Source organism: Protopterus annectens, chromosome 4.part0, assembly GCF_019279795.1.
Source record: "Protopterus annectens isolate FY-2018-M chromosome 4.part0, PAN1.0, whole genome shotgun sequence".
In the NCBI taxonomy this organism is placed as follows: domain Eukaryota; kingdom Metazoa; phylum Chordata; order Ceratodontiformes; family Protopteridae; genus Protopterus; species Protopterus annectens.
In genome coordinates this window covers 984,481,455-984,509,294 of record NC_056733.1, presented here as the reverse complement: position 1 = coordinate 984,509,294, position 27,840 = coordinate 984,481,455, and positions in this window count along the sequence as shown.

Genomic DNA, 27,840 nt, shown 5'->3' with positions numbered 1-27,840 from the left:
GTTTCCATGCAATTGGCTATGGGAATGTTACCACAGCTGTTCCACATGCAATCAGCTAATGGGGGACTGTAATTCATGCACAGGCCATCAGCTGATCATGAGCATCACTTACAAAACACAAGCTGCAGACTAAGCAAAGCAGGTGTACTTTTCCACATCCACCAGAGAGGAAGTGAGACAGACACACAGAGACAAAGTAATAAAGGAAGGGAGTGAGAGAGTAAGAGCCAAGCATGTCTGTGTGTCTCCATGGGTGGAGAGTGGTATCTGGGCATTATGACGGTTGCCTATATTGTGTACTAATGCATACTGTCACACAGTAATTGCACATGGCTGCACACATTTATTGTTGAGGATTGTCTACAACAATCTCTACAGTGTTTGGAAAATGTTGGTCTTGTAATGTTGACAATTGGACATGCAGCTCCTCAAGATAATGATGTAGCAAAACCCACACTGCAATGGCCCCTGTCATTACACAATCACCCCAACACCCACACAGGACACTGATAACACACACACAAATGCACACTTACCAGTACTGAGTTTCAAACCCCTTACCTGACTATGAATTACTATTACATTGTTATGCAGTTATTGCACGCGCCACAGAGCTTACATGTTGGAGAGTTGTCCAAAGGTATCTTTGAAGGAGAGTGACATCAGCAACAGTGATAAAGGAGGTATAAGGGAAGTGTAGTACATGTGACTGTCCACAAAAGCAGTTGTCAAGGAAGACATAGCCACACTGTCTCAGGGACTCACACACATTATCACAGTTGGCAGGATCAGGATTAGAACTTCTACCTAACTCGTTTGATGTGCTACACTATTACACAGTTTTCACATGTGTCACAGAGCTTACCAGGCTGTTATATGGCCAAAGGGTTATTTCATGGTGACTGATATCAGCAGGCATGCTACAGTAGGGCATTGGGAGGTGTAGTGAATGTGAATGCCTTCAAAATCATTAATTTCCATGCACACACACACACACACACACACACACACACACACACACACACACACACACACACACACACACACACACTTGCCAGTACTGAGATGCATGGGTTCATTGCTTCACATGTGTGTAGTAGTTGACTGTGTCTGAAGGCTGTACAAGGCTAGGCAAAGGGAATACCTTGGCATCGGGCCATGTGACAATGGTCTCCAGTGTGACTCAGGGGTGTAGTCCCTGGATTGACCCACACAGGTGGGTATTGTATTCACCATCCACTCATCTGGGTTACTATTGTGGGTGGCCAGTGCTGTACAATGCTTGTCATGTATGTGATCTATATTCCATAACATGGACAGTGTCTGGGTTGTGCACATATCCCACATGCATGTTTTGTGCCATGTGGAAGTGTACTTGAGGTCTCTGAGGCATGTTGTGTGTACAGATTGTTATCTTCTGATGTAGCATTCCTGACCTCATTTGGGGAGACCTGGCTATGGAACTGAGGTTATGCCTGCACCTACATTGACAGCATGATACAGGTATTCAGTGGAGTTAGTGACATCTGTCCATACAGGGCATGTGTATAAGGCATAGTATTCCCATTGTGGGCTACAGTTGCAGACTTTACAGTTGTTGCAGGTGTCCAGTGGGGAACATAGCAAAGGACCACTGCAAGCATTTATTTACCTATTGGAGGGATGGAACAGGGTGCCATGTCCTTTTACTTGCTGGATAACACACAGTCAGGAGATGTAACACATCACAGTACATTCTGATGTCAGTGGCAGTGTTGTGGTCAACAGGCATGTAGTCCACTGCAATCACACCGTGGTTACTATCTGTGGGCAATATGCAGGGAACTACCAATATAGTGGTTGTTGCCTAGCCAAGTGTGTTTGTGTATGAGACATGGGTGGAGAGTGCTCTCTGAGTAATATAAGGGTTGCCTATATTGTTCACCAATCTATAATGTCACATGTAGGGCTATGGATTGTCTACACCAGCCTCTCTGCTGTTTGACATCTGTTGTACTTGTAAAGTGGACATTGTGACATATAGTAGGTCCCCAATATAATAATTTAGCAAAATCCACCCCATAATGCATCCTGTCATTACACAATCACATCAACCTCCACACAGGATACTGATGACACACACTTGTCAGTCCTGAGATTCAAACCCCTAGCTAGTTATGTATTGTTACTACAGTATACTGCATTTATCACACATGCCACAGAGCTTATTCGATGGATGTTGTCCCAAGGTACTTCTAAAGTGAGGAACATCACCAGCCCTTGTAAATACTGGCATTGAGTGATGTAGTGGGTGAGATATTCCAAAAGTACTTTTACCCTAATCATACATTTACATTTTCCAGGGGTGAGGTTCAAACCTCTATCTAACAACCTTTACGGACCATTATGGTTACACATTTACCACATGTACCACTGACCTGAAATGGTTTAGACTTTGCAACAGATACTTGTAAGGTGGATGATATCTGCAGGACTGCTAAAGTCAGGCTCTGAGATGTGCACTGGCCAAAATCTTAGAGGTACACACATACATATGTACACACACAAAACTTGCCACAGATGAGATTAAAACCAATAGTTGTGTAATTACTGCTACTACATTGTTTCGCATTTATGGCATGCACCACTGAACTTATAGGGCTAACCCTTCTCCAAAGATGTATTTCAAGGTAGATGACATCAGCAGGCTTTCCAAAGTAGGGCAATGGGAGGTGTAGTGATTGTGAATGGCCTCAAAAGCATTATTTTCTACACACACACACACACACACACACACACACACACACACACACACACACATGCAGCTTTACAGTTGCCATGTCGGGGATTAGAACTCCTACCTAACTAGTACATCACACTATAGTATTACACACTTATTGCACGTGACATGGAGATTATAGGGCTGAATTTTGCCCTAGGAGGTATTTCAAGGTGACTGACATCAACAGGCTTGCTAAAGTAGGGCAATAGGAGGTGTAGTGACTGTGAATGGCCTCAAAAGCATTACTCTCTACACACATGCACACACACACACACACACACACACACACACACACACACACACACACACACACACACAGTTTCATAATTGCTATGTCTGGGGTTAGAACTCCTACCTAACTAGTGCATCACACTATAGTATTATGCAGTTGTTGCACATGCCATAGACCTTACAGCCTGGAATCTTGTCCAAGGAGTTATTTCCAGGTGACTGACATCAGCAGACTTGTAAAGTAGGGCATTGGGAGGTGTAGTGACTATGAATTGCCTCAAAAGCATTACTCTCTACACACACACACACACACACACACACACACACACACACACACACACACACACACACACACACACACACACACACATAATTTCACAGTTGCCATGTCTGGGAATAGAACTCCTACCTAACTAGTATGTTACACTATAGCATTACAAAGTTATCACATGTGCCACACAGCTTACAGGGTTGACTCTTCTCCAAGGAGGTATTTCAAGGTGACTGACATCCACAGGCCTGCTGAAGTAGGGCAATGGAAGGTGTAGGGACTGTGAATGGCCTCAAAATCATTGATCTCTACACACACACACACACACACACACACACACACACACACACACACACACACACACACACACACACACACACACACACACACACACACACTTTCTCAGTTGCCCTGTCTGGGATTAGAACTCCTACCTAACTAGTAGGCTACACTGTAACATTACACAGTTATCACACATGCCACAGAGATTACAGGGCTGAACCTTCTCCAAGGAGGTATTTGAAGGTGACTGACATCAGCAGGCTTGCTAAAGTAGGGCAATTGGAGGTGTATTGACTGCGAATGGCCTGAAAACCATTGATCGCTAAATACACAAACACTCACACAGAGTTTCACAGTTGCCATATCTGGCATTAGAACTCCTACCTAGGTTGGGAGGGTGGCCCAATGGTTAACGTGTTTGCCTTACAAACACAAGGTGCAGGGTTTGAGTTTCACAAGGGATAATTGGCTAGGCTTAAAATGGCTTGCAAAGGGCAGTTAGCTTAGTATGAATCTATGAATCTATGAACCTAACTAATCTGTCATGCTATAGCATTATGCAGTAATTGCATGTGCCACAGAGCTTATAGGAATGAGCCTTGTCCAAAGGGGTATTTCAAGGTGACTGACATCAGCAGGCTAGCTACACTAGGGCAATGGGGAGTGCAGTGTGTGTGAATGGGCCATAAACAATTCCTCTGGAAACACACATACAACACTCAGTCACACACGACTTTACATTTGACAGGACTGTGTATATGACTGCTAGATGAATAATGACTTGTACTGTCATGTTACACAGCTATCACAAGCACCACTGACACTATAGTGCTGAGGGCTACCAGAAGCAAATGTCTACAGTGATAGACATCAGCACATCATGTGATATTAGCCAATTAGATGTGTGGTGGGTGGGACAGGACTCATGATGGGAAGCTCTTTGTCACTGTCTGTCGCTGTCTTCCACACATCTCTGTTTGTGTATGTTTGACCTATTATAGTGTGTTGTCCTTCGATATATGTGTGTATTCCTATCCGATGTGTGTGCAAAGCATGACTGGTGTGCAATGTGATGTGTGTGCACATACATCTGTGACTGACAGATATGTATAGTCCACTGTTGTTGCCAGACATGGGCTTTTAAGTATGGGAGCATGCCCAGTATGAACCTTCTGTATTAAATGTGCAAATCCATTACAGGTAGGTTGTACTTCAGTGCAGGCATTTGTGTTCTACACCTACAGGTAACAACCTGTTTCTGCAGGATATCTGTAGATAGGTTGTTAGAAAAATATGTATTAATGTGTGTATGCTTAATGCCAATTAATAACCAAGTATTTTAATACACTTTTCATTCTATTTTTCATACACTGTATTTTATACAAATTGTGTTTCATATGAGACTGAAAAAGATGCTTTTTGAAAACTGCAGTATGCTTTCTGAAATGTGCAAGTTGCCCTCTGACCTAGTAATTGCTAGCACAGCAATATTCATGTTTATGCCTTTTGGAAATGTACTTGAGAAGCAGGTGTTTATCTGCTAAGTCAGAAGCGAATGAATGAACAATGCCTTATTTTACAAATGTAATGACTTTAGACAAACAGCTCTGTTCGAAGGATGGAAACTTGTGCAGCTGTAGTAACTTAGAGATAAAGTAGACAAAGGATTATTAGAGAAATGAACTGCTAGCATTGTGCTTGAATTAGCCATAGTATCTTGAATAGTAACATAACATGTATCTAACTGGGAGTAATCAAGGCCACGTTGTTTTCCTCAGGATGTTTCACATAAAAATTAATAAATCAGCAGAAATTCATGGGAAAGATGGTCAGCAGATGATGATGAAAAAGGTGGTAATCTGTTACGTCAGCATGGTAGGACATAACCAGTTTAATAATGTATAAAAATGAAAGTATTTCCTGTTTCTGGTTAGACAAACTCTGTATTAGCACGTTTTTGTCTCCTTGCTGCAAGATTAAAGTGCCTTAACCTGACCCTACCGTGTTTTGATCATTTTTAAAGTATATTTTTCTTTTGACAGTTTGGTCCTTCAGACTGGAAAGTACCTCTCGCTCTAGGCCTAGGTCAGAATTGGGCCCGGTGGCATGCATCAGTACGGAGAAGAGGCCAAATTTGCTCTTCTGTTTTGAAAGACCTCCGACTGAATTGTCGTTCGAAAGAAGCCAGCCACTGTTTCCGATCTGTTAAAGCAAACAAATGGAAACCAGTGAAATGCACAAAAGCAGTCCGGACAAGCACCGTAAGGCCCAAAAAAATGTTAAAGTCCTTATTGTGAAGGCTGTTTGCAGTACAAGCTGCAACACTGAAATTGAAATCCACTTGCACGTATAAAGCCACACTGAAGTCAGAAAAAAACTTGAACCTTAACGCACTTTATTATTAAAACAAGCGTTTTCGCTGTGGTTAAAACTACAGCTTCATCAGAGGCAAAAGTAGAATGCAGTGTCAGAGTCAGGTTTTTATACAACACACCCTTGCCTTAATTAGTAATGCAATCACAATGAAGGCGTGTTAGCAGCATTTCTTGCAAAAGTGAATTCAGGGAATGAAAGCTCTGTTTAGGAGCATTCTCAAAAGTGTGTAGTTTCATACTTTTAAAACAGTTGGAAACCATGTTTCTGTTTCTGATCTGGGATTGGAGGATGAGTCAACGATCCGGTGGATCAACTCACGGAGGGTCAGGTAAGGAGGAATTACCTTACTTCTGTTTCAAGATCAGGGACCAATTACAGAACAGTTTTTTGTCAGGTAGATTTGCATGTGCAGATCAGAGACAGAAAAAGGGGTTACTGTTTTTGTCATAGATCAGGGAAACAGAATTGGTAGGCAGTTATTCTAGATAAACTGTGAAAAGGTATAGGTTTGTAGTACCACATGATAGAAAGGGTTACGTAACAATTTACAGCTTAGCCAAGACAGCAATGGGAAATCAGTGCACAAAAAGTTCCCGAGATCTGCCCCTAACCGAAGACGCGAAATATATGCAGTTACAGCGTGCCGACAATGTTAAGTATTACACAAAATGGGTTGATAAGTATAAATTCGATGGTAATTTAGATAAACTTGCACTTATGAAACTTGTTAAACAATTAAAAATAGACGTGAAAGGTCAACTAAAAAAGCAAAGACAATTAGGAGTCCCTCAGGCGCATAGGTGGCTTGAGGAAGCAAATTGCAGGGAACAGAGAATAAAGAATTCAAAGACAATAGGCCAGATTCAGCAAGGCTTACACGGAGTTCAAGAGTAGTGTAAGCCTCCGTGTAAGCCTCCCGATTCAGGAACAGCCCAAATCTCCGTGTAAGAGACAGCTAACATGCCTCTTACACGGACTGGGCGTGGAAATGTTCATTACCTCATTTGCAGCCTAAAGATATGCAAATGAGGTATTTGAGCGATCCACGAAGCCGAAACCAGTCCTTGTAACGGACGTGTTAGCTGCAGAAATGTACTCAGCTGACAACTGAGTACATTTCTGCAAAATTAAAAACGGAGCTATGTCAGCTCCAAATAAAGGGTGCATATGTTTCATTAAGCATGCCAATGGCCAAATATGTGGCCATTGGCATGAAAAAATGTTGCAAAAATAAGTTATATAACTTTTTTTTTTTTCACGGGATTTCTGGGTTTAACTGCAGTGCACACCCGCACAAACGGAGTGCGCTACCTAAAACTAAAAACCGAAGCTTACAAGCCCACAGTTGTGGGATTTATGTATTACATGGAATGTCAATGGAGGGACTTGCAGACCAAAAACAATATGGCCTCCGTTTAGTGGTTGTCAAGGGGGGGAAGCTCCGTGTAAGACATGTAACTAGTCATTACTAGGCAATCCTATGTAAATGAGGGTTACAATACTGAATCACACTGCCACATAGGTAATGAGCACTGTCTGAGTAGTGTAAGAGTTAGAGAAGGGGGAGGAACAGAGTAAGAGGTAGGTGACATCACGGGGGGGGGAAGGATAGTAATAAATGTACCAGATTGGAGGGCAATGTAAGGTAAGACATGACAGACAGACATCAGGGAGGGAGGTGTGTCCCAACAGAACACTAGGAAAGTCAAGAAATTGAGGGTATACGCTATCCCTGCACTCAAAGTTTCTTGAAATACGTGCATGCGTAGCGTGCAAGGCAGGTTCAACATGTGGGGCGTGTTGCAAACCATTTACAACGGTTTGCGGGCGAATGCGTGTGTAAGGCAGTGTGCGTGCGTTTTAACATGAATCAGCCAAGCTCACACCGTGTAAGGATGTGTGCTGCGTGTAACACCGTGTAGGGATGTGTGCGCTCGTTTAAGTGACTGTGAGCGTGTTTAAGCTGGTGTGCACATTGCTCCTCCTCAGGAAACAGAGAGGAAACAGGAAACAACTAAAATACAGGGAAACTGCCAGAAGATACTGCTGGAGTTAATTGGTGGAAACAATTAGAAGCAGGCAACTACACAGGCAGACTAGAAGCCCAACCCAGCACTTAAAACACTGCAAAGAGCAGTGCAGGCTGTTTCTCACAAGAGATACTGCCAGAAACTAAGCTATCAGAATTGAAAACTGAAAAAGCTGAACTCAGAGCAGAAATGCTAGGGGCTGCCATAGCTATTATAATCAGGCATAGGCGAATTGCTGAGGGTGGTGACAATGCAGATGCTGACAGACAACCTAGAGTGAGGAGAAGGAGAAGAGTATACAGGCCCAGGGTCACCTACCATGGGTTACATGAGCTGGAGATAGTAGAGCGCTACAGAGTGGACAGAGACCTTCTGCAGCAGATTGTTGAGCTGTGCAGGCCACATCTCACACACAGAACCAACAGAGGGAACCCATCCCAGTGGAAACCAAGGTATGTGTTGGCCTAAGAATACTAGAAACAGGTACCTTCCAGAGACCAACTGGTGATATGATGGGGATATCACAGGCATCAGCCTCCAGAGTACTGCACCAGTTCCTGGATGCCATGTCAGCACATGTCAGTGATCATATATATGTCCCTAATGACCGTGAGGTTGTGGCCAGCAATATGCGTCTCTTCCAGCAAATAGCGGGATACCCTGAGGTGCTGGGTGCAATAGACTGCACGCACATATGCATCAAAGCACCAGCCGGTGAGCGGGGTAGAGCCTACATTAACCGCAAGGGATACCCCTCCATCAACTGCCAGGTCGTGTGTGATGCCCAGGGCATAATAATGAATGTGTGTGCTGGCTGCCCTGGGAGCTACCATGATTCCCATATCTGGCATCTGACACAGCTGTACCAATCATTTGCCAATGGGGACTTCCCATATGGACACCTAGTGGGGGATGCAGGTTATGCACTTGAGCCGTGGCTGATGACACCCATCAGAAATGCACACACACCTGAACAGGAACACCATAATGAGGCACACGCACAAACACGTAATGTCATAGAACGTGTGTTTGGGCTGCTCAAGTCACGGTTCCGGTGTCTGGACACATCTGGTGGAGCCTTGCAGTACACACCAACTACATGTACCCAAATGATCATGATATGTGCTATGCTACATAATATGATCCTGCGGAAACAGCTGCAGCAGGACCAGCACAGGGCTGGGCCAAACATCCCCCCACCATTGCCAAGGCCACCACAGGCAGGGGGTGACTCGGAGGAGGAACAACCTGACCTTGTCCCAGTAGGCAGAAGGAGGCATGTCCAGTATGCCCTGGCCTTGGCAAAGAGGCAACGCGTAGCACATACACTTGGTCAGTAGGAACACTGGGACTGATACCCGCTCTGACTCACTCATACAGTAATAGGGATGCCTAACATGACACAACCTGCTTCCAAACATGTACAGGGAGTGTAGTATGTGCATCTGACAGAGGCGGCCCTGCAGCACCACCTGAGGCATGAATGCCATGTGTTAAGTAATGTAATATCATGTACCATATGCACACCTGAGGACCCCAACTAACATCCACCCTCAACAATCACAAACCACAAAACAAGAAACGCACCTCATGGGTACCACAAGGGATAGGAACCTAGATGTAATGCTACCCAATGCCAGAAGTATAAACATCAAGATGCATGCAGTGTAAACACACACAGTATAGAGAATGTAGATATCAGTGCTGTAATAGAAAACAGGGTCAAAGCCCACATCAGCACCCTGACACTACCAGGTCACACCTCATACAGTGATGTACATGTGCAAAACATGGAACAAGATAAAAATGAGGGTGACTAGCAATAAATGGCATGGATAACCACACACCCATGTTTGTACCACAACAAGAAGCAACATGGAATAGCCATGGTCAAAACCAATGGCTAAAACTGACTACTACTATATAGCTTGCTGCAGACCACTGTCCTAATAGCAGGAACTGCCCCAGGCCTATGTTCATAGGTTCATAGGTTCATACTAGGCTATCTGCCCTAGGGCATTTATAAGCCTAGCCCAGAGTTTTGTGGCTTCTGCCACCCCTTCAATTTGATGGATAATATGCCCATTATTTTGCTGTGCCTCTGTCAAGCAGTGATACTGAGGTTATCCCTGGGGTATACCTGCAATCTCCCATCCATTGGTCAAGATCTCACTTGAACAAAGCCAGTGAGGTGCTCAGCCTCACATGTACCAGGATGTTGTTCCACAGCATAGGGAATCTCTGGGTGATGAATCTGTCCCTCCAGCACATCCTATTAATATCTGTGTTGAGGTTTAAGTCTCCTGCCCTTGTAGTTCTGATGGATGTAGAGGTCTTGAGGTGAAGCATGTTCATTAATTCTGGGATGGACATAGCCTTGTATGTCAGGCACAGGTCACCTCTGAGCAGATGGTAAGCGACTGAATACAGCTGGAATTCCTTCATTTGGGCAGCATAAGAAATATGTTTGAGACCCTTTCACCTCCTGTTGAGGAATTTGTGGGCCCATCCAATTGCCGCAGGTGTTGGGTCAGATACATTCTGAATGGGGCATTGTATGCAATCATTGGTCTGATGAGTGATGAGTACAGGGGAACAATGACCTCCCTTGATCTAGATGTGAATCCCTGCATGATGAGGTGGCCAATCTAGAAGGTCTTCCAAACTACCCTGGCAATGTGAGTGTCAAACAAAAGGTTACTGTCAACCTGGGTGCCCAGGTCCCTGATAACCTCCTCTGTGCTTAGAGGATTGCCACCTAGATGGGAATGATTGGTAACCTTGTTCTTCCTGAAGGGTATGGCTATGCATTGTTTAGTGTTTAATGTAAGGCCATGGCTCTGGCACCAGTTATCCGTGTCTATGAGACCCTTCTGAAGGATGTCTGTGTCAGATGGGTTTCCAACTATGCTTCCCAGTTTGCAGTCATCTTCAAACTTTGTCAGCCATAATCCTCCTGTGTTTGCTCGTACTTCTGAAAAGTAGATGCTGAACAAATGTGGGCCCAGGACTGAGCCCTGTGGGACACCACTTGTGACAGCTCCGGAGTGTGACATGGCACCAGCAACTTTGACCCTGTGTGTTCCGTCACTTAGCCAGTTTGCAACCCATGCTGTGATGTATGGGTTCACAATTAAGCTGGTGATGTTTTCAATGATACCTGAGTGGGGTATTGTGTCGAAAGCCTTTGCCAGGTCAACGTAGGCTGTGTGGACTGCCTTGCCCACGTCAATGGCCTGGGTGACTGTCTTGAAAAAGTCAACCAAGTTTAAAAGGCATGATTTGCCCTTGACAAAGCCAAACTGGATTGGATCCAATGTCTGCAGGGTCCCCTATGTCTTCATTTATAATTCCCATTATGATCCTCTCCATAGCTTAGCAGAACAGGCTTGTCAAGCTGATGGGATGGTAGTTTCCGGGGTTGGTGGAGGCACCTCCTTTGTGAAGTGGGTCCACCATTGCCGTATGCCACTCCTTGGGCACATATCCTGAGGTGAGGCTAAGATTAAACAGCTGCCCTAACTGTGGGTGTAATTACTCATTGAGTTCATGGAGCACACAACTGGGGACACCATCTGGTCCCATGGATAAAGTGTTTTCCGCCTTGGATAGAGCAGTTCCCACCCCAGCATTGGAGATGTCTGGGGGGCTACAATCCTCTGGTGTAGATACCCCTCCAGTTGGGGGGAGGGGGGGGAGAAATCTGCACTGAACCTGTCAGCCAGTATGTTGGCAATGTCTGAAGGTGGAGTGATATCTACATCATTCCGAACTAATTCTGAGCATATCTGGGAGTTCCCTCCCATGTTCCATACATAGGTAAAAAAGGCCTCATGATTGTCCCTTGAGTCCTGAGTGGGTTTACTCTCAAAACTTGCCTCGGATGATTGTATGGGGGAACCCAGTGTTTTACTCACAATGAGCAGGGGTGTCTTCCCTCCTATGGATTACGCTCTATCTCATAGTAGCTCCTTCCTTGTGTTGTAGAGCTTGTTTATGGCTAGGGTCCACCAGACTGGATGCTTGCCTGTGGTACAAAGAGTCTTTGTTTTGTTTGGGATTGTCTGATCCATGCAGTCCTGGAGGTGCTGGTAGAAGGCATTTCTAAGTGATACAGTGGCTTGGGTAATGGTGTCCGCTGGCTTGGGGGCCTTGAAAGAGACCACACCAGTCCTTAGAAATGTGAAGTCGGCATTTGAGAATGTCTTCACTGTTTGTTTTTCTATCTGGGGTGTGGGTGGGATGTGGACTCCCACTGAGAGTAGTCCATGATCCGATCTCACCAATGATGGGTATACTTCTGGTGTTGAACAGTGTGACCCCATGTTCGTGATGATGAGTTCTAGTATGTTGCCTCCACTTGTGGGGATTGGGACCAGTTGTTCCATGGCATTTGAGTGTATGAACTCTTGGCACCTTTGTGTTAGAGTGTTGTGGCTTGATTAGTGATCCCAGTCTATATGTGGATAGTTGGAATCACCCAGTAGGATGGCATTTGGAGATACATTTATCCCCTTCAGTGTTTGCAGGATAGCTGTGTGAGGTACCTGAGTTTGAGAGGGTGGCATGTAACATGCTACAAACTGCAGAGCAGTCTTGCCTACGGTCACTGGCACCTGGATGGTCTCCGATGCATCGTGTGTTGCCACCAACCATGGGGTGAGGGTGTCCTTGATGAATATGGACACCCACCATCCTTCTTGGTTTTGTCCGGATTCTGGTGCCGGAACGCATGATATGAGGTAACACCTGATAGTGCCGGGGTGCTGTCAGAAGCTGTGAACCAGGTTTCAGGCACAGCACAGACATCAATGTGCTACATACTGAGAAGGGCATAGAGTGTGTGCAGCTTGAGGTTGAGACCCCTGGCATTGAGCAGCATTACCCTTAGTGTCTTTCCTTTACTGTGTTCTAGGGTGGTAGGTGTAGAATCTGAATCTTGCATAAAAAGGCACAATGGGGGTGGCAAGAGCATCATCCGAAATCCGGAAGCCCAGGGGTGACAGGTGCAAGCCGTCCCTTGCAAATCACCGTGGCCTGTCCAGCATGTCATCCCAAGCAGACAGACATTGGACCCCCTTTGAATGACACCATAGTTTAAGCAAAATATTACAGCTGATCATCTTGTCTCTGTTTATGTGGCATCATACTTGGTGAAGGTAGGATACTGCTGAAGGTCAGGGTCACACCTGCCTGGCCTACATAATCAGAGGGATCCTCTATGTCTCTTTCCATGTAGTCCAGGGAGGTACATCTCAGGTCGTTCACACCAGCATGGATAATGACTGGGTCAGACTTGTACTTGCAGTTGAGTGACCTGAGTGCTTGCATTATGTGGTGGATTCCAGTGCCTGATAGGCAGCTTACTGTGACCTCCTCCGTACCCGATCTGGTGAGCGGGATGTCAGTGTGTCTGACTATGGAGTCACCTATGACAAATGTGTCTGGCATTGTGTTTGGCCTTAAGGGCTGTGACTGTTTGGCACACCGACTCTGTGGTCAATGTGTTGCATGTGCTGTGCCCTGTGGAGGCAGTTGTGTGAGTGTCTGCTGTGGTGGCCACTGCCGTTTTGGTAGAATTCTGATCAGAGCCTCCGAGTATGTCTCTGTGTGTCTATGTGTATGATCTTAAGTTGTGATAGTGCCATGTGAGACTGGATTTGTGATGTGTGTGGTTACCTTCACCTTCTCTCTGGTCTTGCTAGTCCTATGTTGAGAGAGCTCAGCCTCCACTTTGGCTATATAGTTGCATCTCTCACATGTATGTGTGTTGTATGGGAGAAGGTGAGGGTTGTCAGTGTACATGAGGCAAGTGTAACATTGCCTCAATATTCCCAGGTTCACCAGCTGAGCAGGAGAGGACACTAGCAACTGATCCCTAGACATGCTAGAAGGAATAGACAAAACAATGTTGGAATACAGGGAGATATCAAGCCCCCCAAACCACATCATAGTGTTTGATTGACAAATACCTACACATACACCGGTGTTTCATAGTGTCATAGTCTACTACTAGGCTATCTGCCCTAGTGCATGTATAAGCCTAGCCATAGTGATGTGGCTATTGCCACCCCTTATAGTGGTAATAAGTGTACAGAATAGATTCTGAATATTGTGCCTCTGACTTAGTAGTGACACATTATGACCCCTTACGTAATTGAATAACATGACTGTGCCTCTGTCTAGTCTGTGCCTCCGTCTCATATGCAGTTGTCCAGATGTCTCCTGAAGAGAGTCAGTGAGGGACTCTGTCAAACATGAACTGGGATACTCTGCTAGAGTGTGAGATGCCTCTGAGTTATGACTCTGTCCCTCCAGCATGTCCTATACATGTATGTGCTGAGGTTCAAATCCTCAGCTCTCATGGCTCTGGTGGATTTGGATTGCTTGCAGTGGAGCATGTCCACCAAATCCTGATTGGACATGGTCTTGTATGTCAGGCATAGGTCACCTGTAAGTATGCGGTATGACACTGAACAAAGCTGGATTTCCTCTATTCTGGAAGCATATGACATGTGTTGAAGAACCCTGATCTTCATGGTAGGTACTTTTGGGGTGTCTCCAGCTGTTGCAATTGCTGGGCGAGGTACATACCATATGGGGCTTTGTATTCAATCATGGGCCTGATAAGGGAGAAGGATAGTGGAACAATGACCTCCTATGATCTTGATGGAAAACCCTCCATGATAAGGTGGGCAAGATAGAAAGCCTTCCTAACCACTTTGGCAACAGGGGTGTCAAAAGAGATGTCACTATCTACATGTGTCCCCAGGTGTCTGATTTGTTGTCTGTGCTCAGTGGGTTGCTGTCTATGTATTGATCTGTGGGTACTTTGTTCCTCCCAAAGGGGATGAATGCACATCAGTTGCAGTCAGTTTCAGGCCATGCGTCTGGCACCAGCTATCTGCCTTTGTGACGGCATTCTGTAGTATGTGTGTGCCGGCTGATGTATTCACTATGGTGCCTAGGTTGCAGTCATCTGCAAACTTTGTCAGCCACAACCCCTCTATGTTTGCTTTCACATCTGAAAAGTAAATACCAATTAAGAGGGGTCCCAGGACACATCCTTGTGGGACACCACCTGTGACTGGCTTCGAATCTGACAAGGCACCTGCAATGTTGACTTTATGGGTTCTGTTTCTTAGCCATTTTGCAACCTATCCTGCGACATATGCTGTTATATGTCAGCTGTTGAGCTTGGCTATGATGCCTGAGTGTGGTATTGTGTCACAGGCCTTAGCCAAGTGCAGGTAGGCTGTGTGGACTGCGTAGCCCTCATCGATGGCCCTACTGACAGTTTCATAGTAGTCAACTAGGTGCAAAAGGCAGGATCTGCCCTGTACAAAGCTGAACTAGGTGGGAACAAGGGTCCGTAAGTCAGTAATGTGTCTGTGTAAGAGCTCCATAATGACTCTTCCCATATCTTTGCAGACAAGGCTGGTTAAGCTTGTGTGGTGGTAGTTGCCATGGTCTGTGGAGGCATCTCCTTTGTGGAGTGGGACCACTGTTGCCGTATGCCACTGTTCAGGTACATATCCTGTAGCAAGACTAAGGTTAAATAGCAGTTGTATATACGGGTCCAGCCCCTTCTGGAGTTCACATAGCATGCAACCGGAGATACCAGCAGGTCCCATGGATGCTGTGTACTTGTCTTTGCTGAGTGCGGCTCTCACATGGACATCCAAGATGACAGTGAGGTTACATACAGCAGTGATAACTATCTTCTTTTGGGGGTGAGGGAGGGTAAATCGCACTGAAGCTGTCTGCGGAATGTTGCCAATATCTGTCAGGTCACTGGAATATATGTTGTTGTGTACCAACTCTGAGCATATCTGAGGGTTCACAACCAGGTGTCTGACATAACTGAAGAAAGCAGTGTGGTTACCTTCATTGTCTATGGTGATTTATGTCCCCAAGTTGACCTTGCATGTCTTTATGAGATAATGTAGCTTTCTACTAGTGCTGATCACAGCTGTCTTCCCTTTTGGAGATGTAGCTCTGTCTTGCATTAGTAACCCTCATCTGTCATACAGTTTGTTTATGGCTGGGGTCCACCAGACAGGACACTTTCCCTTTGTGGAGAGGGTCCTGTTTTTATTTGTGATTGCATGGTCCATGCTGTCTGACATCTAGCTAAGGGGAGGTCACTGTGGTTCTGCAGTTATCTTTCATCAGCATTAGAAATGACCACAATAGCCCCTGTGGGGTGTACCTCATGCAGACACATCCAGCACCTGTAAAGTCCACAACAATACCTCACCAGGAGTATGACAGAGCTGGAACACATGTAATTTGTAGCCTGATTAAACAGAGTGCAGCTCCACACACTGCCATGCTGTTCACCCAGATGCAAGCTGTGCCTGATGTAGAAAGCCATGTCCGAGCTGGAATCAATGCACATGCTGCACCTTGTACAATCTGAATGGCAGGGAGCTATGCACATGAGGAACCTGAACCCCTGCACTGACATATTTAGGACAGGCTGTACTGCATTATCCAAAACACAGAAGCCACCCCCACGCATGAGTAAACTACCAGTACAGGTTGTCCATAGAGACACTCGTTGAGTCCCCTCAACAGGAATCCTAATGAGTGGATGGGAGATGGGAGGTTTACCCTGGGTATCAATGTTATGTCACAGGTAGACAGAGGCACAGTATACTAAACAAGACATATGTCATGGCAAACTACACTTACAATGTGTTGATGGACAAACACACTCTCCGACTAGCATTAGAAATGGCCTAGGGCACATTGGTAGTGTTTGCCAATGTACACCCATGTTGTGGAATACACTACTGATGTTGGATGAGGCTGTTGTAAGTAGTTCACATCTGAACATAATGCAACATGGTCAGATAGGTTCATAGGTACATAGGTTTATACTAGGCTATATTACCTAAGGCAGATATAAGCCTAGCACAGAGTTCATTGGCATACACCACCCCTTATATGGAAACAGTACTGTGCCCATTATTTTGTCATGCCTCTCTCCAGCAGTGACACAGTGACGATCCCCAGGATAAACGTATGACCTTCCATCCACAGGTCAAGATACCTCTTGAACACAGCCAGCAAGGTGCTCTGCCTCACATGGACCAGGATTGTATTCCACAGCATAGGGAGTCTCCGGGTGATAACTCCATCCCTCCAACATGTCCAACGTACATCCCTGCTAAGGTGTAAGTCACCTGCACTAGTGGTTCAGGTGGATCTGCCGATTCTGAGGTGGAGCATGTCCATTAATCCCTGTTTGGACATGGCCTCGCATGTCAGGCACATGTCACCTCTAAGCAGACGGTATGTGAGTGAATAGAGTGGGAGTGTCTTCAATCTGGCAGCATATGGCAGCTGTTGGGGTTTCTTGATCCTTTAGGTGGGGGACATTCAGGGTGTCTCCAATTGCTGCAGATGTTGGGTGAGATACAGCCAGAATAGGGCATTCTACTCGATCACCGGTCTGATAAGTGAAGAGTACAGGGGAACAATGACCCACTAGATCTGGATGTGAATCCCATCCTGATCAGGTGGGCAATGTAGAAGGTCTTTCTAGCCACTTTAGCAACGTGAGTCTCAGAAGAACGGTGACTGTCAACCTGGGTCCCCAGGTCCATGATAACCTCCTCTGTGCTTAGAGGATTGCCACCTATATGGTAGCTTGGGGTTACCTTGCTTTTCCTGAAGGGTATGTCTACACATGTTGTGCACTTTGACTTCAGGCCATGGCCCTGGCACCAGCTGTCAGTTACTGTGAGTCCCTTCTGAAGGATATCCGTGTCTGATGCACTGTCCACTATGGCCCAGTGTGCAGTCATCTGCAAACATTGTCATCCAAAGTCCTCCCATGTTGGCCTGTACTTCTGGGAAGTACATGACAAACAATGGGGGCCAAGGACTGAGCCCTGTGTGACACCACCTGTGACCAGCCTGGAGTCTAACATAGTGCCAGCAACTCTAACCCTGTGGGTCCCATCCTTAAGCCAGTTTGCAACCCATCTTGTGACATATGGGTTTACATTTCAGTTGTTAGGGTTTTCCACAATACCTGAGTGGGGTATTGTGTTGAAAGTGTTTGCAAGGCCAAGGTAGGCTGTATGGACTGCCTTTCCCCAACAATGGCCTAAGTGACCGTTTTGAAGATGTCAACCCAGTACAAAAGGCATGATCTGCCCTTGACCAAGCAAAAATGGGATGGGTACAATGTCTGCATGTCCCCTATATCTTTGTTTATGAGCTCAATTATGATCCTCTCCATAGATTTGCAGACTACACTTGTTAAGCTTATGGGGCAGTACTTACCAGGGTCTGTAGAGGCACCGCCTTTGTGCAGATGTGCACAACTGGACCCTAACCAGGCTGTTGTGCACACTATGGAAATGTAAAGTGGTGATAGGACTAAAGCCCAGGATACTGACCACCACAGTGAAAGTACTGAAACACTACACTATACAGTGCTATAGTGTTAGGTCAGTATGAACGGATGTTGACAATTGTGTGCAAAGTATCCCATGCAAAACCTGCAGGCACAGTATACTCCCTGTTTTGTTCACACAAAAAGCATTTGGACAGTAACTACACAACATGGCACAGAACACACAACCATAAACTGGAGGTATTTGTTGAAGGTCACACTCATCCACAAATGTGATGGGCTGCAGAGTTCAACATATGTAAAGCCCACACTGGGCATGCTCACACACTTAGATAAATGAGACATCTTTCACACAACATGCCATGGGAAGGCTGAACTGGGCATGCTCACACACTTGGTCCAAATGTTATTCCTAGCAACTGTGAAAACACACCAGAGGATGCCTATTCCCATTTCTAGACACTGATCATGTAAGCACCCTATAAGTATATCGGAGAAAAGGAATCTCCCAGTAATCCGAATAGCGCGCTGGGTAAATGCGTCCATCTCTAGTGTCATGACATAGTTAAGTAGGGGTTTGAATCCAGCAGGTGGCAAGTGTGTGTGAAGGGGTGTAAGTGTGTATGAAAGAAACATCCCTTTAGGCAAATGGGAAACACACCACAGGATGATCATTCCACTTTCTAAACTCTGATGATGTCAGCACCCTATAAGTATATCAGGGGAAAGGAAATCTCCCAGTAATGCGAATAGCATTCTGCGCTAATGCGTTCATCTCTAGTGTCATGACATAATTAGGTAGGAGTTTGAAGAAACATCCCTTTTGGCAACTGGGAAAACACACCACAGGATGATCATTCCACTTTCTAAACTCTGATGATGTCAGCACCCTATAAGTATATCAGGGGAAAAGAAATCTCCCAGTAATGCGAATAGCGCACTGTGCTAATGCGTCCGTCTCTAGTGTCATGACATAGTTAGGTAGAGGTTTGAATCCAGCAGGTGGCAAGTGTGTGTGAAGGGGGGTGTGTATGAAAGAAACATCCCTTTTGGCAACTGGGAAAACACACCACAGGATGATCATTCCACTTTCTAAACTCTGATGATGTCAGCACCCTATAAGTATATCAGGGGAAAAAAAATCGCCCAGTAATGCGAATAGCGCACTGTGCTAATGCGTCTGTCTCTAGTGTTATGACATAATTAGGTAGGGGTTTGAATCCAGCAGATGGCAAGTGTGTGTGAAGGGGGGTAAGTGTGTGTGTAAGTGTGTATGAAAAAAACATCCCTTTTGGCAACTGGGAAAACACACCACAGGATGATCATTCCACTTTCTAAACTCTGATGATGTCAGCACCCTATAAGTATATCAGGGGAAAATAAATCTCCCAGTAACGCGAATAGCGTGCTGTACTAATGCATCTGTCTCTAGTGTCATAACATAGTTAAGTAGGGGTTTGAATCCAGCAAGTGGCATGTGTGTGCGAAGGGGGGGGGTATAATTGATATATCCCTTTTGGCAACTGGGAAAACACACTACAGGATGCACATACCCCTTTCTAAACGATATCACAATTATGTATGGCTTTTGATTACAGACATGCCACGTGTGTTTTGCACACACAGAATGTCCATGTGTGTGGGTTGTCACTCACAATAATGCATGACATTGATTAAACCAGTTATGGCAATGCACACATGATGTATGTGTGTGCCAAATACACATATGTACCTGTGACCTTCAATAGTTACCATGTGTGATGCCTGCCACATGTGAATACATGGTATTTGCACAGGGTAACATTATGACCGTGGTCTTCTGTGCAGGTGCTGCATGTGGGATGTGTATATACAGTGTGAGATGTAGATGCTATCAGCCTAGTAGTGAGGGATGCACACCTGGTATGGGGCATATAGTCTACATGTTGTTGATGTACAGAAGCTGCATGTTTTCACCTGTTGTGGGAGTGGTAAGACAGTATTCCATAGCAATGCAGTGACTGCATGCTAAGAACCATTCAGCTAGGGTGTTGTAGCTACACTAATTCATTAGCATTCAGTAATTTGTCAGAATCCCTGGTGAGGGTCTGATGCCAACCAAGGTCAGGCGTCTACCAGCCTGTGTCACTTGCTCAGTGATCCCTTCCATGTTCCCTATCATGTATCCCAGTGAGGGACATCCCACATCAGCTGTGGTGGCATGGACAATGACTGAGTCATATGTGTCAATGCATCTGACTGACTTGTATGTTTGTGTTATGTGGTGAACCATAGTGCCCCATGAGCATATCACTGTGACCTACACCTTTTCCAGCCTGGTGAGCATTGTCTCACTGTACTGGACAATAAAAGTACCTAACACAAATGTGGCAGTAGTGTTGTATAGCTGTACAGACTGTGCTTGTTTGACACACAGGATTTGTGTGCAATGTGTTATGCATGCTGTGTGCAGGCCTAATGTATGCCTGTGTGCCAGCTGCAGAGATGTCTGCCAGTCATGCAGGATGCTATCCTTAGGCTTCACAACTGACCTGTTGTGTTTCCATGCTTGTATTGCTGTCCGTGTAGGTCCACATCAGATTGGTATTGCTGTCACTGTAGTATGTCATGCCACCAGACAGGTTATGCCAGTACTGGGTTCAGAGTGCTTAGTCCACAGTTTGGCCATGTGTTTCCATCTCATACATGTGATGTACATCCATGGGTAGGGGATAGGGTTGACTGTGTACATGTGGCAGCTGTGACATTACTACATGACACACATATTCCACAACTGTACCATAGAGGTGACTGACAACTGACCTTTGCACATGATACCATAGTATTGAGATTACATTGGTGATTAACAGCACATAGGGCCAATGGTGAAAAAGATACATAGGTCCATAGGTTCGTACAGGGATGTCTGCCCAGGGCATGTATCCACCTAGCCAGAATGTGTGTGCCTTTCAACATGCATTGTGAATCTGTCTTGCTATGCCCTTTTCCAAGGTTAGTATACTGTGCCTCTGTCTCACAGTGACACATAAGTGATACCCAGGGTAACCCTACAATGTCACATCCAGTCATTAATATCACTCTTGAAGATAGTCACTGAGTCAGTCTGCCTAACCTCCATTAGGATAATATTCAGGAATGAAGGGAGCCTCTGAGTTGTGAATGTGCCCCTCCAGCATGTCCTATGTATATCACTCCTGAGGTTCATGTATTTCCAGCGTGTATCCTGGTGGGATCTGGATATTCTGAGATGCAGCATGGCCATTAAGTGAGGGTATGACCTGGCCTTCTATGTCAGGCACAGATTGCCTATGAAGAGGCAGTATGTCACTGAGTAGAGCTGCTGTTACTTTAACCAGTCAGTATGTGGCATCTGTTTGAGCCCTTTGATCCCCTTGTTGAGGTACATATGTGGTATCTCCAGTTGCTGCAGGTGTCTGGTAAGGTGCATGCCGACAGGTTCATCATAGTCAATTATGGGCATGATGAAGGATGAGTAAAGGGGCACAATGTCCTCCCCTGATCTACATGTGGATCCCATGATGATGTGGCCCATATAACATGCTTACCTAACCACTTTGTCCATGTTGTTGTCAAATGGTAGAATGCTATCAACCTGTGTACCCCAAGGTCCATAATTCCTTCGTCTGCACTTAATGGATTAACACATATGTGGTACGTTGTGGTCACTTTGTTTTTGACAAAGGGGATGACTATACGCTTTCTGTCATTCACGTTGAGGCCATGGCTGTGGCACAAGTCGTGTGTTTGCAAGAGTCCCTTTTGGAGGATGCGTGTGTTAGCTGGTGAGTTGATTATGGTGTCCGGTTTGCAGTCACCTGTGACTTGCTGAGCCACAGTACTTCCATGTTGGCCTGTACCTATGATAAATATATAATGAACATGACAGCTCCCAGGGCTGTGCCTTGTGGGACACCACTTGTACCAGGTTGGAGGCTGACATGGCTCCAGCAATTCTACCATGTGTGTTCTGCCCTTGAGCCACTGTGCAATACCCATAGTGACAGAGGGGTTAATATGTACACTGGTGAGCTTCCCTAGAAGGCACAAGTGGGGTATTGTATCCAAGGCTTATGCAAGGTCCAGGTAGGCTGTATAGATCTCCTTCCCCTTGACAGTGGCCTTGGTGACTGTTTCAAAGAAATCAAACAGGTTTGAGAGGCAGGATTTGCCATTGACAAAGCCAAACTGTGTATGGTGACATGTCTGTAGGTCCACAATATCTCGATATGTGAGGTTCATGATGATCCTTGCCATAGCTTTGCAGACAAAGCTAGTCAGACATATGGGGCGAGTAGTGTCCAGGATCTGTGAAGGCACCACCTGAATGTTGAGGGACCACTGTTGCTGTATGCCACTCTCTGGCCACATATCGTGTATTAAGGCTGGGATTGAACAGTGGTGTTATGTCTGGGTGTAGCTCTTCTTGTGGTTCATGTAGAACACAGCCTGCGACACTGTCTGGTCCCATTGATGCAGTGTTTATTGCTTTGGGAAGGGCATCACTTACCTGAGCATCTGTGATGTCAGGGGGGGGCAGCAGTGTGCCGCGAGACATATTTGCCCTTTTGGTGTGGTGGGGGGAGAAGGCAGCATTGAACCTGTCCACTAGGATGATGGCAATGTCTGTGTGTTTTGTATTTTGTGTGACATCTTGGATTACCTCTGAGCATATCTGGGTAGTACCACCCAGGTTACTAACATAACTACAGGCAGCCTTGTGATTATCCTCAGTGGCTTGTGGAATCCTCTCTCAAAGATGGCCTTAGACAATCATATGGGTGCCTGTAGTTGTCTTCCAATACTCATCAGTGGTGCCTTCACATTTTGGGAGGTTGTTGTATCATGTAGTGGCATCATCCTTCTATTGTATAGTGTGTCCGGCACCCAGGACATCTGCCTGTGGAGAATTGGGTCATGCTTTCATATGTGGCTTCATGATCCATGCATTCCTGAATGTGTCCATAGAATGCCTTTATACAGGTATCTGCAGTCTGGTCCATATTTTCAACAGGCCTTGGGCCTTTGAAGGTTTCCACATCATTTATGAGGGGTGTGAACTTGCTTGACATGAGCTGTTGACAGACGTGCCGCCCTCCAGACAGAGCAAGGTGAGGGTCACAGTTAGCTACCTGTCGGGTGATAGAATGTGCCACATAACACAGGCACACAGGTCACTCCACAGCAAGTACAACTATGAGGCAGACATTGTCCATGCTGGTGCAAACAACCTGAGACGTACCTCCCTGGACCACATGGAAAGAGACACAGAGGAGCTCTTACAGCACCCTCTCAAACTCAGGACTCCCACACAGCCTTCATGCTGACACAGGAGAGTTTAGATTACTCTGCAAACACCATCATACTGGGTGAAGTCAGCTACCCAAACATAGACTGTGAACATTATACAAGCCACAATACCCAAGCTCTAGGGTTCCCATAGATCAGACATTCTTTGGCTATGGAACAGGTAACCAACCTTCCCACAAGAGGGGCAGATATACTAGACCTGATCATCACAAACATGAGTACAAACTGCTCACCACTGGGAGTATATCCCTCATTGTTGCAATCAAACCATATACTAATCACACTGGAGTACTGGATCCCCCACATATGCAAACCTCAAACACATCGATGTGTGTGTGGGAAATGTCCCTATTAGCAACTGTGACAGTACAGTACAGGATGCAGATCCCCCTTTTGAAACACTGATGATGTCAGGACTGTATAACTATATTACCTGTAGTAAAGCCCTCCAGTAGTTCGCATAGCGCGCTCTGCTAATGCGTCTTTCTCCAGTGTCATAATGTAGTTAGGTAGGGGTTTGAATCCTGCAAAGGGAATGTATGTGTGTTAGTATGAGTGGGGTTTATGTGTGTGCACAATGCTGGGAGACTTAACTGCCTTTTGCCAACTGGGAGAACACACTACAGGGTGCACATCCCTCCTCCTACACACAGATGATGTCAGCACCCTCTAAGTACAGCATTAGTAAGGCTTTCTCCAACTACTGCAAATAGCACACTCTGCTAATGCGTCTGTTTCTACTGTCATAACACAGTTAGGTATGGGTTTGAATCTTGCAAATGGAAGGTATGTGTTTTACTGTTGGTGGGGTTAGTGTGTGTGCAAAATGATGGGGTGGGATGTGGCTTTTGCCACATGGGGCTATGCACTGCAGGGTGGTCATTACCCTTAACAGGCAGTGATGTTGATAGCACCCTATACAAACAAAACTACAAAAGAGAAGGTGGTGGTACCAATAACACATGTAAGGTAACACTTCTTCAAGTAATGTCCACAAAACGAAGTAGGATAATCAAACAATTCTTTTATTCTATACAGACAACATGACAACAGACAACTGCCAGTACTCAGTATAGTGTTACATGCTACTGTAACACGCACATGTACCCAAATATACCTAGATAGTGTTCTGAAGCCTGAATGCGGCAAGTGTGTGGATGTGGGATGTGTCTGTGTGTGCATTTCCGTATGGGAAACATGTTTGATGTGGCAATCAGGGTACTACAGTACCTGATGCACATTACATCTTTCAACTGATGAGGTTGCCTGCACCCTGTGAGTACAGGTAGAGAAGGGGACGCCAGTAGTAAACAACATAGTACATTTCTCAAATGTGTACCTGTCATGTATCAACAGCTACTCATGTAGGGTGATAAATAATGGGAATGGCAGGTGAGCGTGTGCATGTGTGTGGGTAGCAGGGTGTGTACAAATGCATGTGTGACAGAACAGATACATATAGCTGAATCTACATAACAGCACAAGATGTGCATTGCCATAGTCAATGTTAGCATGTGATGGTGTGCAGCTGGTACACTTTGGTAAGTAGTATGGGTGCAGATAACAATTGAGGACATTCATACAATTACTGCAGCAGGACTGCTGGGATATACACACAATTATACTGGAACAGTGAACAGTTACCAACATGTTACTACTTATACACATCTATGTAGTCACCCTGTGCATCAGCAACGTGTTTACCTTTACCTGCACCGATGTTGTAGTATGCAGGAGGTGGCACAGTGTCATCATATGCACAGGGTGTGGGTTAGGTATGCCCAAGCCAGCCACTGGTAACACCAATTGACATGTGTGTGTATGTGTGTTTGTGAGGGGCAGCAGTACAGGGTGGACGTTGTTGGTGCAGTGTGTGTGTGTATGTGTTTGCCCTAGGTGTTAGGTTTCTGCATGTGTGTAAGCACGCACACAGTCCCACATAATGGCTGCCATGTACAGGGTTTTGTGGACAGCCACAGACTGCACCTGTCAGGTCATCCAGATCAGTGTCTGTGGGCACGGACACGGTACCTGTGCCTGGCAGGGGTGCTACGGGCCGTATCCAGTACTAACCCAGACTGGGTACTGTCATCGGAAGCAGGGGTGTGTTGACTGGACACAGTTCCCTGTTGGGACTGTCCAGAGCCACGTGCACGTGGTCTCCTGGGGCGTCTTGATGACAGCACAGACCCAGCATTGCTGGGGCTGGTGCTGGCACTTGAGGTGCGTGAGTGGGTCTGTTGTCGTCCGCGGCCACTGCCAGCTGGTGCTGTTGCTGGCATACGGCCATGTCGACATCGCAAACGCACACCATCACTCTGGCCCATGGACATCTGGTTGTGGAGCAGCTGTTCTATGCCCCCACAACGTCTGTCAATGACATCTGTGAAGTTACGGATAGCATTCGCAACGTCACGCATGCCGTCTGTCATGGCTGTGCGACATGCTCTCAGCTCCCACAGACCCTGTCTGGTGTGCCTTTCCATACGTGCCTGTGCCTGCATGACAGTTCAAAACATAGTGGAGGTTGACATACCTCCTTGGGCACGTCGGCCAGAGGCAGTACGGCCACGGATGCCCCCACGAGAACCCATGGGCGACTGTCTGTGTGGTACCATTGGGGGCCCCTGCTCATGGCTGCCTTGTGGGGATGCATGTACCACAGGTACCACAATACCCTGATCTATGCCCACTGCAGACTGTCCATCACCTAGGGACAATGGTGACAAAACGGCAGGATGACTGTGAGCATTGACGGGGTTGAAAGCTGTGTACTGTCAATTGGCTGACCAATGGTGGACCCAGACACACCTTCCTGCACCATTACAGACATTTCATCATCATCAGTACCTGGGGCACAAGATTCAGGTTCCCTGCTGCAGGTCACCAGAGCAGCACCAGAACCTACGGGAGGAAAACATGGAACACAGATTACAGTCTCAATACATATTTGACAGAGATGCACTTCAATACTAATGCACACATTCAGAAATGGACACATGCACTCATGGACACTAACACACATGCACACTTGGGCACAGGCACACTTACACACATGCACACCCCACAGTAAACACACACATCAGTACCGTGTTACACTACTCAATCTACTACAACTGTGTATTACGGGTATTGTGAACACAGTCACCAGCAAGTCTACTACAGAGTTACACTACTCTTCCTAGTTTTATAAATTGTTTTACAGATAATGTTAAAAAGACTCACCAGCATGTATGGCCTGCCTTATTGCTAGATGGGAGGGACCTGGAAGTGTGAAGAGAGTAATGTCAGTGGGCACATGTGTGCCATTTGTTTTGCACATGATACAGTACAGTAGTACACTAGTTCCCTTATACACATCAGCTGCACATAATGTCTGTATATATATCATGATGACAGATACATACCACATGCACACCTTATGAGTGCATGAAGTAACAGTGTACAGAACAGTCATATGTACATACCAGGAGTTAACTCTAATCTCACCCTTACCTCTCTTCAAACGACAACTCAAACTGTACATCCAAAACCACTGGCTTTGTTCTTCTTGGAGTCCAGGCTAACGTCCCTCTCCCTACCCTCTCTTTACCTTTAACCCCTCATTGTGCATAGAAACTAGCTTCTACCCTGTTTCTTTCACCTTGATGTCCTTCTATGCTCTGACCTACTTCTCCCATCCCTCCCACCTCCTCTTGACTGTCTTCCTTCTTTTCCTCACTTCCCTTCTTGACTCCTGCCTCTTCCATATCATTGTATCTTTCATACTCCTTCTACTTCTCTACCCTTCTGAGCCCTAACTATTATGTATATGGCTTTTGCCTTATTGCATAACCATTATGCTTTAGGTAGGATTGCTTTGAAACCAACGGTACATTGTGTATGACTCTAAACTGTTTGAGTTCCTTACATGTGTGTTGATTTAATTAACAGGCTGGTGTACAATTCTATCACGTTGGCTGTCTGTATTAACAACTTGTCTGTCTGCCTTTATTACGTTATGTGTGGAGCTTTTCTCCACAGGCCTCTACTGAAAATGGACATATATCCAGCTAGACTATCTGGGTCAACAAATGTAAAAGTAATAACAATAAATTAATATGGCATCTTACCTGCACGCTCGGTGTCTTGCTGCTGTGTGGATCCAACCTCCATCATGATGCATGAGTGTTGCTGTTGTTGTTCTGGG